The sequence below is a fragment of the Podarcis erhardii genome, assembly GCF_964252035.2.
Source record: "Podarcis erhardii genome assembly, chromosome: 5".
In the NCBI taxonomy this organism is placed as follows: Eukaryota; Metazoa; Chordata; class Lepidosauria; order Squamata; family Lacertidae; genus Podarcis; species Podarcis erhardii.
Window position 1 is genome coordinate 2,940,109 of NC_138509.1, and position 12,486 is coordinate 2,952,594.

Here is a 12,486-nt window from a genome sequence, read left to right on the forward strand (position 1 = left end):
GAAATATACTTATGCAAAACTTAATAAAAATTTAAAAAAAAAAAAACAAAATGAATGCACACACACGCACAGCCTGCCAACTGGCAATGCTATAATAAGCAGTGCAACTGCTTTTCCTCACGGAAGTGACCAAGGTTCATGATGGGGGGGGGGCGTCTTTTGCTGAGGTCAACAGCTGAAATACGACAATGGCTGAAGCAAGGAGGGTTGCAGAAATGCCATTTAGCAAAGACCTGTTTGGCTGGCTCCTTGAGAGGTAAGAGGTGCTAAACCTACCAGAGAGGTGTAGCAAAATTCCAGTGGTCCGGGATTGATGTAACCATGTAAAAATCAAGCAGAACAAAATGTCTAGCAATGGTTCTGAACATCTTTGTTATGTTAGCACTTTTCATTCAGTACAGTATTGCCCCTCTTTGTAAGGCTATTCAGACTTTATTGAAGAAGTCTCCTCAACCGTTTCATGGTGATGAATGAGTCGCGCTGGGGGAGAGCATCTACTGTACTGTGAAATTAACTCCATCTTCACCAAATTCCAGCACAGAAGTCAACAAGGCAAAACAGACTCTCAGAATTCCATCACTACAAAACACTAGAACAGCCATATAACATTTTCCCTTCACTTTTAAGACTTGCTTTAGAAAATCTATATATTCATGTTTCTCCCGGCTTCGAAAGCAGCAAGACTGTACTAACCTCAGCAAAAGACACACCCCCCCCCGATCATGAAGCTACTAATTGCTGGATGGTATTGTCCCACTGTGGGTTAAACCACAGAGCCTAGGGCTTGCCGATCAGAAGGTTGGCAGTTCCTCGGTCCCTGCTCCTGCCAACCTAGCAGTTCAAAAGCATGTCAAAGTGCAAGTAGATAAACAGGTACCACTCCGGCGGGAAGGTAAACAGCGTTTCTGTGAACTGCTCTGGTTCGCCAGAAGCGGCTTAGTCATGCTGGCCACATGACCCGGAAGCTGTACGCCAGCTCCCTCGGACAATAAAGCGAGATGAGCGCCGCAACCCCAGAGTCAGCCACGACTGGACCTAATGGTCAGGGGTCCCTTTACCTTTACTGTCCCACTATTGCCTAAAAAGCATGTTTCTAGGATGGCTGTAGTACACTTTCTAGGAAAAGATGGGTAAAAAAATAAACTGTACAGTAACTGGAAGATCTCAAGGCTCTATCACCTGTAAGCATCCTAAGAATTTTGAGTTCCATGTCCTGGATGGGCTGGATGCCAAGGAGTGGTGGGAGGCACCAGCTGGGAAACCCCCAGGGAACCCCCAGGGGAAGAAGGCTCAGAGTCTGAGGATTGGTAGTAGTACAACGATGAGTGGTGAGAGGGAGAAGACTGGGAGGAGGAGGTTTTGGAAGCTCAAAGAGGTCACAGGGCTTAGTAAGCAGGAAGAGGCTGTGGCAGAATCCGAGGCAGAAGCTGAAGCTGGAGAAGAGTGAGGTCAAGAGGCAGAGATGAGGCAGGCTGCCGAAGAAGCCAGGGAATCTCCTGCTCCTGTTGTGATCAGCTCCCCTCCCCTGTGGTCTCCCAGAACCCAAAGAGGTATGAAGAGGGTGAAGCAAAGACAGACAGGATGAAGGAGCCTCAGATTACTTGGGAAGCATAGATGCCCAAGCACCCACAAAATTCCCCATGAAGGGGCCTGGAACCCACAAATTTCAGTCCCAGGGCCATGCACACTACATGGCACCCACGGTCATGGGGCCAAATTGGCACTCCTGTTGGGAAGGAACAGAGTTCTGGGAATGCAGGAACCTTCAGTTCTCACAACTGCCTCATTGAGGCAAGACCTACTAGGAAGAATTGCTGTGATCACGAGGCCTGAGCTGCTTTGTTTCTTCGACTAAAGAGTTAACTTCACTGACGCCTGGAGAGTTATTGCTGACCTGTTCCTGATACCTGCCCTGACACTTCATTAAGAACATAAGGTTCACAGTGAGCAAAGTCCTCTGATTTCAGTGGGACTTTCTTCTATGTAACTGTGCATAGGACTATAGCCTACTTTTTTCATTACACGGAGCCAGGTTCTCCATGTAGCTTGAGCAATGGAACCTCATGATCTGGGTGACCCAACGATTCATCCTTATAACATAATGCTTAAGCTTGTGAAATGGCATCTCTGGGGACTCCTTTGTGTACCTGCTTTGAAATACCTATCCCTCAATTCATGCAGAGAGGAATACAGCATGCCAGCATTCTTACCTTTGTTACACTGCAGAATCTAACAATATTTAACTGGTGAAGTCATTTTGGTTTCCAAACCTGTGTCACAAATATGCTTGGGAACTTAGGGAAGAAAAGAAAGAAAGAAAGAAACAATGCTCTTATTCATGACATCAGATCCAGCTCCATGGAAACATGTTGTGATGACAAAAACACACAGAGAGAGATTGCAAGGTCATAAGTCACACTCAAAAGAAGAGGCAAGAGAGAAACTGTAAGTTTAATGAATAACATGTATCAGCCTCAAAAGGGAAGGTGGAAAGCAAAGAGCAACAAAGCACCTGAAGTTAAATACCCTCCAAAGTACTTCAGATCCATTTCATCTTCAAGTGAAGTAGCTCTTCAAGAGTAGAACGTTCCAGAGGGCTCACTTTGCAAGAAATTGAGGGAAATCACATATATTGCCAGTGAAAAGGAAAGATTCCACAGTGGATCTGTCAGGAATAGCAAGGATCTTTCCTCTCCTTGCTAGGAAGTTGCCAGCTTTTTTCTAGAAAGTAGGGATGGTGTGATTATTCGTTATTTTCCTCTCCCAATGTGAAACATTAAATATTCTCTGTTGCACATGACTGTCATGAACAGGCAGGTAGGTTGAGAATTGTGAAGAATGATTTAGGTTTAGGTTTGGAGGATGCTGAAAAATGCTATTCTGTTTGGTGGGATTTTATCATAAATGCAATAAACACACAGGGTACAATGTGAAATTTGGTTTTCCTAATGGTCTTAAGTATTCAACTGATTTAAGTGCTGATTTTTTTGTATTTGTACATCTATTATTTTTATTGCGCTGTTTCGTATGACTGGCCCGGTTTTCACCAGGGCACCAGAAGGTCAGAGGTAAGATGACAGCTGGCAGTGGCAGCAGGGGGCGAAGGCTGGGCACCCTCAGAAAAGAAATTGAGGGTGCCCAGGCCCCTCGGGCCCCCTAGAGTTTGTGCCCTGCCTCTGCTCCAGAACACCCTCCCAAAGGGGAAAGGCCAGGGCTGCATTTTTTGACATTTTAGGAAAGTTGTTAGAAATTGTTCTCTTTCACCAGGCCTCATCATAGGCTCCTGGGATTCCAGCACTGTAGATTTAGCTTCCTGCATTTACCATTATTGTGTTTTATGGATTTAAATGTTGATGGAAATCAATAAAACATCAACATTTAAATTTCACGAGGGGCCATATACTGACACTCCAGACCCAAGATGCCCCAAATTATAGCCTTCCTTCAGACCTAAGTGGCCCCTTGATTTGACTGATCTTCTCTTCCTACAGCCTCTGTTTCCCTTGTGTTGTCATCCAGCCAAGGTGCTGAATGCCTCCTGTTAATGGTTCTGTGCTCCAACTGTTCTACTTTACAAGGGAGAGTCTCTGTTTTTGGTAACTGGTAAATTCCTATTTTGTTCCTATTTTTGCTTCAAGTAAGAGTTGTTGTTGTTTTTACCTAAGCACCCTCAAGGGGATTCACATTCAAAATTTTAAAATGAAATGAAACCAAAATTACAAAAAATAGCCAGCAGTTTTTCACCAGTGTATGTAATAACAAACAGATGCTGAATGGAAAGGCTAGTTTTGTTCAAATGCTTTTTGCTTTGCTCAGTAGCCTTCAGATGTTTACCCAACGCAGGAACTTGCCTCAGAATTTCATTTTTGTATACCTTTAGAAACTCGACTGAGTCACAGGGCATGTGCAATTTTGCGACCCACCAAGCCAAATGCAGCCCACCACATCCTCAGCATTCCTCAGTATCTAGTGAAGTCTGTGACGGCATGCCTCAATAAATTTGCTATGATTTAAGGCACTGCGAGATTCTTTGAACCCCTTCTCTTTTGGCTGGCTGCCTAGAGCTTCAAAAATAGGGTGGAGGTGGGGACAAAGGGTTGCTTACCACCTGACTGTCTGCAGTTCAGGGCTGGTGGTCTGTATTTTGCCTGGCGAGTCCCAGGCTGTGCACACTTGGTTTGGAGAGTTGAAGGCTTCCATCAGTGTCACACGTGGTAGCAGGGACTGCGGAGGAGTCCTTACCCCAGGGCTTGTCATGTGCTTGTTCATAAGAAAAGAATCACAGGGTCATGGTGCTTTAATCGGTTGGGTTCTGCTTTTCCTCTTTCTTCCTGCGCGTGAAAGACATAACAGGGAACTACCAGAGCAGAAGTAAGATGTGTTTTGTTAGTTGTCTGAAGCCCTGGGGCCCGGAACCGGATAAGTCCTGATATTATGCCTGGATTGAGCAAAAAATAAATCCATTTTGTTTCCTACAAACATTTAGCCATTAAAAAAAAATATGACATAGAAAAACAGGCCTCACTGTCTGCATGCCTTCTTGTAAAGCTTGCATTGTGAAAGTGTCAGAAGCATTAGCTCATTTGGCATACATTCTGCAAGCTAATGCTTCTCCTTTAATTCTCCCTGGGGACAACATGTCTGCTTTCCAAATAAAAAGGAAAAAAACAGGCTGAAGAAGGTGAAGGGGTGTTGCCACAAAACCTGCTGCTTCTCTAATGATATATATGATACAGACCTACTCTAATCCAGTGCACTAAGAAACCTTAGGGTGTGTTTATAAGGTCCTTCAACATTCTTTGGGTGCATCTGAAAAACAATTCTATGTTGTGAAAGCTGTTATACAAAATATGCAGAATTGTGTGTTAGAATGCTGGGCGACACAACTTCAGATTAAAGATGAGGTACAATTTTGGTGTAATGAAATATAATAAAAGAAACAAATGTAATAAGCCAGCATGCCTGGGAGTCACCGGGGATACCTTGCTGATGTGCTGGTTCACTACATGGGAGCTGGGAGACTTTTGTTTCAAAAGGGAGAGCATTAAAGAAAATGACACCCCATATTGAATCAGTAGTGGTGCAGTCAAAATTCCTACTTGGATGTCTTGAGAAGATGGTGATGATTTCATTAGCCCTCACAAGTCACCTAATCTTTTTCCTAAGTGCCGTGGAGATGCTGCAGTTAAGGCAGACCCTAATCCTAGACTCTCCATTTGCTTGGTGTGAGGGGAAAGGAAAGAGGGGGGTAAAGCACGGGAGCAGCTGCAAGTCTGTTGGCTGGCCTTCTCTTGGCCCTTGGCCCCTTCCTTGGACAGTGGCAGGGGCCAGAATGGGTCTCTCTCCTCTCAGCTCAACAGAGATCAGAAAATATGCCAACTCACACTTCCCACCGGTATCCTTGCAAATTCCGTCTGAAGCCCAGAGAAGTGTAGATTTCCATGAGGAGGATGACAAGCCTTTTCTTAAGTCTCTTCCCAGAGTTCCTATCACCTTTCTGAGTCCAGCACAACCTTGCTCAACCTTATGATTCTGTCCTTATTGCCACGATCACTCTGCTCATTACCTTCACTCCTCCAGTTCTACCACTCTCCTGTTGTCTTAAGCACCCCCTCATCCACCCCCACTTTCTTCCTCCTTTCCCCCCACTCCTGGCCAGAGAATGGCTGCAAGTTGCCACTTCTCTTCCTTCACAGTATACATCTTTCCCATGAAGTTTTTGACTGACATTTCCAGTCCTCGCTCAAAATGAAAACTAAGCCTATGCAAAATGAATTTAATTTGGATGGAGCCAATCTGTATTATTTTTGCTTCTCTCCCCTGCCCACCCTTCTGCCCCTCTTATCCCTCCCACTGTTGCAGTTTATCTTGTAAGCTCTTCAGGGCAGAGAGCTATCCTTTTGTACTTATTCTGTAAGGCACTATGTAAATTGATAATACTATAAAAAATTGATAACTATAATAATAATGCTTTATACCTCAAATCCTCTGAATTCAAATATACTTAAAACCCCATGCTCATTTTTAACAGAAAGATAAATGCAACAGGAATTAAAGGGTAATGCAGATGCATTGCAAATTGCACACATCAGAGCAGACATCTTGATCTCAGTCTACCAGGATTCCCCCCCCCCCCACTAATCCTTATGCTAAGCAGCATCAAAGCTGAAATCATTCCTAAAACTGGAAAGGAATCCCTTCCCTTTTAAACCAATCTGGTGAAAACACTGTCATTTACCTTTCCTGCTGTCCTTGTCTTCCTTCCAGGCAGGTCACAGAAGGGAACCCTTTCAAAGGAGCCCCAGCATAGTAGCAGCCCAAACCTCAGATGGAAAGCATTGATGTTTACTTCATTGAACGCAGCAGCACAATGTGGAAACCACACATTTTAAAAACCCAACTTTCGCTACAACTCTATAAATCAGCCCAGATGCATTTTGAAATGTTTCCCAAGGTCAGCTGAAAAAGTTTTCTGCAAGCCTAAGAAAACTCTTTGGATGAACACAGTCTTTGTTCTTCTGATTTTATAAGCACATTCTGTGAGCCAGGCATGCTTCACGTGGTTTCTGGTTTCACACTGAACATGTTACACAGCTCTAATGAGCTTCAGACTTTATGCACCAGGAATTGACATTGGTGTTCCTGTGCACTGTTCGAGGAATACGCCCAGATTGGCTTTCATAAGCATTTCACAAGCCATGATACACGAGTTCAGAAAGTTAACATACACCCAAGCCTTTGCAGGCCGTTTTTCACATTGCAGAGATCAAAAACAGGTTTTCCATCAAGTACATGCACAATGGGGAGCAGCAGCCAATCCAAGTTCCCACATCTTTGGTGTAAATCTTAAGAGCAGTGTATGAAGAACCTCTGAGAGTCCACCCATGGAAGCAACAGTTTGCTCTTGAGCACCATATATACATATTTGACTAGCATTATGCAAACCATCATTTTTTATTTGTATTCTCATACACTGCTCAGCCCTGTTCAGTTCTCATACATGGCTCCAGGCAGCTTTACTCTTAATTTTCAGTAGCAGATTATGTCAGAGACACAACAAAAATAGGACCAATATCCTGCAAAAGCCATTGGGAGGTGCTGCGGACCTCTGCACGGATACGCATTGCGTCCCCTCTGCTTCTAAGTCCGATTTTTTACTTGAATACTCTGTTGTGTCCCTTAGACATCCACAAATCCACTTGCAGCTTTCCATGGGAGAGTGCACCCAGCTGTCGGGTGAGCATCTGGCAGCACACAGATCCAGTTTCCAAGCAAGTGAGCAGGAATCCCTTTGGAGCAGTGGGAGAAGCCTCTAGTGTTTCTTACCTTCTCCATAGCCTGGTCTGCACACGAATGGCTGACAAGGGTGTGGCTGAGGACTGGTGGTAACCACAAAGAATGGCTGGCTAGAAAAATGGAGCCAACACTTGTGAGGCTCTGGGGTCACCCTTTAGGATGCTCTTTTGCTTCCACTTTACATGGTAACCAGAGCCATCTTTAGGCATTATTCACATGAAGGGGGCAAATTGTGGAGCAGCATAGCCCTCCCGGCCCTGCCATTGTCTTATTGGGGAATATTATTTGAAGCAGGGAGACTGTTCTGTGCACTGAGGATCCCTGTATGATTTAGAACCCTAGGGGATCCAGGTTTGTTTTATTTAAATCATTCATTCGTGTAAACCATTGATAGTCTGCTGTGTATTTCACCTAAGTCAGGACTGGGTACATAATTCTATTAAAAACAATGGTTTCATTAAAAAACAGAACAGGTAATAATATTAATCTTCCAATAGCAGATGACTTCAACATCATTATTACAATATTCAGGACACAACTGCACAATCCACAAAGGCCTGAGAAAAGAGCCGGGTTTTACCATTTAGGCTGGCAGCAGACGTCCTTCGGGGTTTCTAGATCACAAGGAAAGCCTCCATATGTAGAGGAATCTCTGTGCTTTGGAGATTCCACAGGATTGGGGGTGGAATAAGACTTGTGGCAGCTAAATGTACTGCTCTGCAACCCCTTTCATCTTGCTTGCTTCCTTCACACGAGTTACAACTTAGGATCTGCCTGGCTTTCATTGGGGTCTGATGAACAATCACAAAGTCTAAAAGGCAAGCACATGTCCACAGGGACCCAAGAACATGCCATGGGGGCCAAACGGCCCCCTGTGAATCTCTCCAGTGTGTGATACTCATCTCCTCTCAGACTTTACATCGGGGTGGGGCAGCTAGAGAAATATCTAAGAAAATACATCTTTTGCACACCAGCAATGTTCTTTTTCAATCTCATGGTAATTTCCTGAAACTAGCCATATTCCTAGCACAGGAATAAAAGTCTAATCTCAGCACCAGAGTGTTAAAACATAAAATTATTTCCACACCCACCAAAAATGACACAGAAAAGGTTCCCTATTTTTAGAGCATCAATGCAACACATACTAGACTTTATGGATTATGAGGGTTTTTTTCCCCTTTTTAAAGAAGGATTTCAGCACATTCCCTCTTTTAAAGGAATTCAAGTACATTGGAATTATTTGGCTATTTCAACCAGTGGAATCAGCCAATGATTTTGGCTGCATCTATCATTTTGGCCTGAAGGAGGCCGCTGTTCAAATCCCTCTAGCCCAGGATAGCACTGCCACTGGCACCCAGCCAGTCATTAAACCCTGCCCCCCTCAAAAAAATTTTTTAAAAAATGTGGTTAGGAAAGCATAACATGACCAACCTTTCCCTGCTGGAAATTACAGTGGGTGCAGCTTTATAGTGTTTTACTGGTTAATTGAATGTTAAACTTACTATACTAAGCTATTTTACTGGCACTCCAATTTCTCCTTTCTGCGTGTCTATCCTGTACTAACAAACTATTATTAAGCCACGGTTTCTGATCTGACAGATTAAACACCAAGAATGAGGAAATCGGATGGTATGTGAAATCAACAGGGGAAGTTGGCTGAACAAATATAGCTGTGTAATTATGCTTTTATTGAGTAGAGTTCATTCTTTTAAAAGTTCAATTATCAAAGGTCTAGAAGCTTAAATAAGAAAGGCTCAAGAGCAGCTGTCCAGGTATGCATGCTGTTCTTCCCCAGAATGATAAGAATGCAGTTTCAAATTTTATTTTATAATTTTATTTACAGCATTTGTAGGCTGCTCCATAACATAAGGTATTTCTGCCCAGCTTACAATAAATAAGTAAAAACAATTGAAATGCAAAATAAGACATAAAATCAAGAGCTTTGCGTGCAAAAGGTACTAAGTTTGCTTTCCAAGTATCCCTAGGTAAAGCATAAAGCAGGGATCATCCAGTTTGTTGGCTTACTACAACTTCCATCAGCCTCCTGCCATTGGTCAGGGTGGTGGCGGCTGATGGAAGCTGTAGTACATCAGCATCTGTAATGCCACCGGTTACCTATCCCTGGTACAAAGCATAGAGATGTTAAGATATAGGAGAGAAAGATGGCAGGAGGAAAAGCGTGTGGGTCATGAGCAGAGTGGCAAAACAAATGCCAGAGGTGGTAGCTGCAGGTGCTTTGGGATTTTCCTACTAGGATTGCGACTGGTAGCCCCAGAATTCCTGGTGGGAATTTATTTTCAATTTCATAATAATGATAACAATGATAATTATTATTTATTTATACTCCGCCCATCTGGCTGGGTTTCCCCAGCCACTCTTGGTGGCTTGAATATAAAAAACACGATAAAACATGAAACATTAAAAACTTCCCTAAACAGGGCTGTCTTCAGATGTCTTCTAAAAGTCAGATAGTTGTTTATTTCCTTGACTTCTGATGAGAGGGCATTCCACAGGGCAGGTGCCACTACCGAGAAGGCCCTCTGTCTGGTTCCCTGTAACCTCACTTCTCTCAGTGAGGGAACCGCCAGAAGACCCTCAGAGCTGGACCTCAGTGTCCGGGCTGAACGATGGAGGTGGAGACGCTCCTTCAGATATACAGGAACGAGGCCATTTAGGGCTGTAAAGGTCAGCACCAACACTTTGAATTGTGCTCAGAAACATACTGGGAGCCAGTGTAGGTCTTTCAGGACTGGTGCTATATGATCTCGGTGGCCACTCCCAGTCACCAGTCTAGCTGCCGCATGCTGGATTAATTGCAGTTCCCAGGTCACCTTCAAAGGTAGCCCCACTAGAGCGCATGGCAGTAGTCCAAGCGGGAGATAACTAGGGCATGCACCACTCTGGCGAGACAGTCGGCGGGCAGGTAGGGTCTCAGCCTGCGTGCCAGATGGAGCTGGTAGACAGCTGCCCTGGTCACAGAATAGACCTGCACCTCCATGGGCAGCTGTGAGTCCAAAATGAGTCCCAGGCTGTGTACCTGGTCTTTCAGGGGCACAGTTACCCCATTCAGAACCAGGGAGTCCTCCACACCTGCCTGTCCCCTGTCCCCTCAAAACAGTACTTAGAATCATAGAATCATAGAATCATAGAGTTGGAAGAGACCACAAGGGCCATCGAGTCCAACCCCCTGCCAAGCAGGAAACACCATCAGAGCACTCCTGACATATGGTTGTCAAGCCTCTGCTTAAAGACCTCCAAAGAAGGAGACTCCACCACACTCCTTGGCAGCAAATTCCACTGTCGAACAGCTCTTACTGTCAGGAAGTTCTTCCTAATGTTTAGGTGGAATCTTTTTTCTTGTAGTTTGGAACCATTGCTCCGTGTCCGCTTCTCTGGAGCAGCAGAAAACAACCTTTCTCCCTCCTCTATGTGACATCCTTTTATATATTTGAACATGGCTATCATATCACCCCCTTAACCTCCTCTTCTCCAGGCTAAACATGCCCAGCTCCCTTAGCCGTTCTTCATAAGGCATCGTTTCCAGGCCTTTGACCATTTTGGTTGCCCTCCTCTGGACATGTTCCAGTTTGTCAGTGTCCTTCTTGAACTGTGGTGCCCAGAACTGGACACAGTACTCCAGGTGAGGTCTGACCAGAGCAGAATACAGTGGCACTATTACTTCCCTTGATCTAGATGCAATACTGCCCAGAATTGCATTGGCTTTTTTAGCTGTTGGCTCATGTCAAGTTTGTGGTCAACCAAGACTCCTAGATCCTTTTCACATGTACTGCTCTCAAGCCAGGTGTCACCCATCTTGTATTTGTGCCTCTCATTTTTTTTGCCCAAGTGCAATACTTTACATTTCTCCCTATTAAAATTAATCTTGTTTGTTTTGGCCCAGTTCTCTAATCTGTCAAGGTCGTTTTGAAGTGTGATCCTGTCCTCTGGGGTGTTAGCCACCCCTCCCAGTTTGGTGTCATCTGCAAATTTGATCAGGATGCCCTTGAGTCCATCATCCAAGTCGTTGATAAAGATGTTGAATATTTTTTTTTAATAAAATATTTATTAGGGTTTTTTATAAAAGAAATACAAAGATAATAAACAGCATTGCTTTGTTTTAACAAAATTTCATAACTTCTTTGGACTTCCTCACGTCTCCCGCTCCCACTTACATCGTTAATAAATTTTTTCAAGCAAATTATCATCTTATTTGCAAATTTATAACCACTCAATTCAATATGGTGTAACAATTCTCCAACAAATTTTTGTTTCTCTTAATCTCATTTATCGTCAATTTCCGATCCAATTTAGTGATGGCCAATTATTTATAACCAAGCATCCTTATTAACATTCCTCTAAATCACAATATTTTTGTAGATAAAGCTTAAATTTCTTCCAATCTTCTTCAATCCTTTCTTCTCCCAGGTCTCGAATTCTGCCAGTCATCTCCGCCAGTTGCATATAGTCCATCAGCTGCATCTGCCATTCTTCCAGTGTGGGTAGATCTTGAGTTTTCCAGTTCTTAGCGATGAGTATCCTTGCTGCCGTTGTTGCATACATAAAGAATGTTCTATCCTTCTTTAACACCTTCTGGCCGACAATACCCAGAAGGAAGGCCTCTGGTTTCTTAGTGAAGGTATACTTAAATACCTTTTTCAGCTCATTATATATCATTTCCCAGAAGACCTTCACTTTAGGGCAGGTCCACCAGAGGTGAAAGAATGTTCCTTCATTTTCTTTACATTTCCAACATTTATTATCAGACAAATGGTATATTTTGGCAAGTTTAACTGGGGTCATGTACCATCTGTATATCATTTTCATTACATTTTCCTTTAAAGCATTACATGCAGTAAAGTTCAGCCCAGTGGTCCACAACCTTTCCCAGTCCTCAAACATAATGTTATGCCCAATATCCTGTGCCCATTTTATCATAGCCGATTTAACCATTTCGTCTTGTGTATTCCATTTCAACAGCAAGTTATACATTCTTGAAAGTACCTTAGCCTTAGGTTCTAACAGCTCTGTTTCCAACTTCGATTTCTCCACCTGGAACCCTAACTTTTTGTCATTTTTAAACACTTCTTTAATCTGAGCGTAATGTAACCAGTCTCGATAAAGATGTTGAATAAGACCGGGCCCAAGACAGAACCCTGTGGCACCCCACTGGTCACTCTTCTCCAGGATGAA

General features: G+C 43.6%; 1 long non-coding RNA gene across 1 annotated transcript; it reads left to right on the forward strand.

Annotated features, from left to right (window-relative positions):
• Window positions 1-2,359: 2,359 nt before the first annotated feature.
• LOC309341729 lies at window positions 2,360-4,018 on the forward strand. Its single transcript, XR_014156542.1, has 2 exons — window positions 2,360-2,445; window positions 3,492-4,018. It is a non-coding gene; the product is annotated as an uncharacterized lncRNA (long non-coding RNA).
• The last annotated feature ends 8,468 nt before the right edge of the window (window positions 4,019-12,486 follow it).